We start from the raw sequence: 3,502 nt of genomic DNA on the forward strand, positions 1-3,502 counted from the left end.
GTGTGCATGTGTGTGTGTGTCTTGGTGTGTGTGTCTGTGTGTTTGTGTGTGTCTTTGTGTGTCTGTGTGTGTCTTTGTGTGTCTTTGTGTGTGTGTCTGTGTGTTTGTGTGTGTCTGTGTGTGTCTCTCTGTGTGTGTCTATGTGTGCATGTGTCTGTGTCTGTGTGTGTCTGTGTGTTTGCGTGTGTGTGTGTTTTTTCTCTCTTTCTTTTTTTTCTGTGTTGCTTGAACTGGATGGATTAGTGTCTTTTGTAAACCAAATTACCTATGTAAATAAACAGTGTATTAAGGTAATGTGCAAGGATAGTGTGCCCTCCTTTTGTTGTTTTGTAGTGTTACAGAATGTGTTACACCAGAAAAGAAGTTATGACATTTGAAATACTAACCACAAAGTTAACACTTTGTGCAGTGACCTGTGAATGTCTGCACTGAATAAACGCAGTTCACTGCTTGGGCATATAGAAAACAATAGTTTTCTATGTGTTCTGTTCATACCACAATGCTAGAGAGATTTGCGGAGCGGCGCAGTGTGCAAATATGCAGCATATCTGCATTTTTCTGCAGCATACCGGATGACACCACATATCTCTGCACTGCAGCAAAGCGCACTACACTGCCGTGCAGAGACATGAATAAAGTGTGACACTTCAAGTAAAAGTTTTAAAAAAGTACGCAGTGTGATGCACTTAACCGCTTGCCGACTGCTCACAGTATATTTACTGCGGCAGTCGGCCCCTCACAGGCAGAGTGACGTAGGTCTACGTCGCTCGCCTGTGAGGCTCTGGGGAGCGAGCGCGCGCCCGCGGAGGCGCGCTCCCGCTCCCGCGCGGTCACGGACCCCCCCCGCGCGTGTGACCAGCGGACCCGATGTCCGCCGGTCACTCGGCGATCGCCGGGGGAGAAGGAGAATGTCAGGCAGCTTGTGTAAACAAGCCACCTGTCATTCTCCTCGCTGTAAAAACACTGATCACTCGGATCTAGTATGTAGATCCGTTGATCAGTGTCCTTACAGCTAGAGCCACAGCCAATCACAGTAAGAATCACGCCCCTAGGGACACACACAGCCCCTCCCTCCCAAATAAAGTTAACCCCTTCACTACCAGTGTATTTTTACAGTAACAGTGCATATATATAGCACTGATTACTGTAGAAATGTCACTGGTAACCCCAAAAGTGTCAAAAATGTCAGTCAAGGGTCCGATCTGTCCGCCCCAATGTCGCAGTACCGCAAAAAAAATCACAGATCGCCGCCATTACACGTTAAAAAAAAAAACACCAAAAATGACAGAAATCTTTCCCTTTGTTAGTAAACGCGATAACTTTTGCGCAAACCAATCAAAATACGCTTTTTGCGATTTTTTTTACCAAACATAGGTAGCATAAAACAAATTGGCCGAAAATTTTAAAAAATTTTGATTTTTACATTTTTTTTTTGGGGAATTTCATATAAAAAAATGTGAAAAATATTGTTATTTTTGCAAAATGTACGCTCTTTTTTTGTTTATAGCGCAAAAAGTAAAAATCGCACGGGTGATCAAATACCACCAAAAGAAAGCTCTGTTTGTGGGAAAAAAAGGACGCCAAATTTATTTAGATACAGCGTCGCACGACCGCGCAATTGTCTGTTAAAGTCACGCAGTGCCGAATCGCAAAATACCCCCTGGTCGTTTAGCAGGAAAATCCTCCGGGGCTTAAGTGGTTAATCGCGCAACGTGACGCTCCTTTCCAGCTCTCACATTGATAGCTGCCTGCATTGTAAAACATTGCGTATAAACCTGTGCAAACATTAACATTTAACCAAATATCTAGGGGTCAATGAATTAATGTTTTAACCGAAGATTCACTCAACTTTCACCCAAAAAAAAAACAAAAAATTTAATTGAATTCAGTTTTAAACCATGCGAATTTTGGTTAAAAATTGTGTGAATCATGAGTGAAAATATCAACATCACACATCACAAATATCAATATTAATAAATAGACCCCTAAATTTCCCCCGAAAATTAGGGTAAAAATTAGAGTAACTGAATGAGTTTGCTGCAGCTCTGTGAGGGTTATTTACTATACCTGAAGAGTGCAAAGTCTGGTGCAGCTCTGCACAGAAACCAATCAGCTTCCAGGTTTTATTGTCAAAGATAGTTTAACAAGCTGAAGTTAGAAGCTGATTGGCTACCATGCCCAGCTGCACCAGATTTTGCACTCTCCATTTTTAGTAAATCGACCCCTCTGTGTATCATCAGTGCCGGGACAAGATCATTCAGTGCCCAGGGTAAAGATGCCAGGTTGTGCCCCCCCCCCTTCATTATGTACAAGCCTATGAGGAGGAGGGGGAGAGAGAGCACAGCCTGCACTTCCTCCCGGCTCTCTCCTCCTCTTCTTGCTGCTTCCAGTGTTGGGCTGACAGAAGTAGTGATGTCACTGTCACTACTCCTGTCAGCCTTACTTGTAGCACGATCCCTACAACACACACTGCGCCCAGGGCTGCTGTCCCTTCTGCCCACCCCTTGTCCCGGCCCTGTGTATCATAATCAACTGCTATTTGTATTTTTAATCAAAACATTTGTTTTCCCTTTTTTCATTTGTTTTTGCATCTCAGTGCTGCTGAGCTCCTGACGCCTCTTTGCAGCCACTTCCCATCTACATTCACTGCACGGATGGCTGCATGGCATTTCTCAGAGTGGATGTCCTGATAGTAACAATAGTGGACCATGCTCTTAATGTGTGGTGAAACAGCCAATTGTTGTAATGGAAGCTTCTGTGACAGGGTGACAACATGTAAGCACAATTAGGAGACAGGAACAGAGAGTTGTCACCCTATGATAAAATGTGTGGAACAAGGACCCTCATTGCAGATATTATTTTAGTGAAAGCAGTTGACTTATAAATATTGAATATTACTTTTGAAATGACTTTAACATGTTGAAGCTTATAAAAGATAATTGTGATTGGGTTGCTGGGACAAGGCAAAAAGACCAAAGTGCACCCCCTCCCCCTTCCCCATATGCATTGAACTACTTAACAGGAAGGGGTGAGCTTGGGTTCGGTCTAAACTCAGAAGGAAGCTGTGGCCAAATCAGGTCAATGATGCCATAAGCAACTCTGCCCCTATGTGTTGTGCAGCTGCAGGGTGGAGAATGCCTCATCTGCAGCCGATTGGCCAGGCACTGGCAGCTTACTATCAGGTTCGGCCGAACATGGGTTTGAACCAAACCCAAGCCAAATGCAAGCTCATCTCCATTCAGCAGTATAGGTTACAGGTCTAGCGTTTTTGAGCCCCCTAGTCCTGCTGAAGCACCCTAGGCAACTGCCTCTTCTGCCTACTCCTTCGGCCCAGCCCTTTTACATACTTTAACCACAACCCTGAACCTAATCTTTACTGCTATTTATCACAACCACAGCATCAATCAGTTCAGTTATCACTCCTGAAACAAGAACCCCTTTTGTTCACATCAGGACCAAATACATTTCTTGGCTGCATAGCTGATGCTTATTTTTTGTCTCA

This window comes from Pelophylax lessonae (assembly GCF_965119305.1).
Source record: "Pelophylax lessonae genome assembly, chromosome: 8".
NCBI classification, from domain to species: domain Eukaryota; kingdom Metazoa; phylum Chordata; class Amphibia; order Anura; family Ranidae; genus Pelophylax; species Pelophylax lessonae.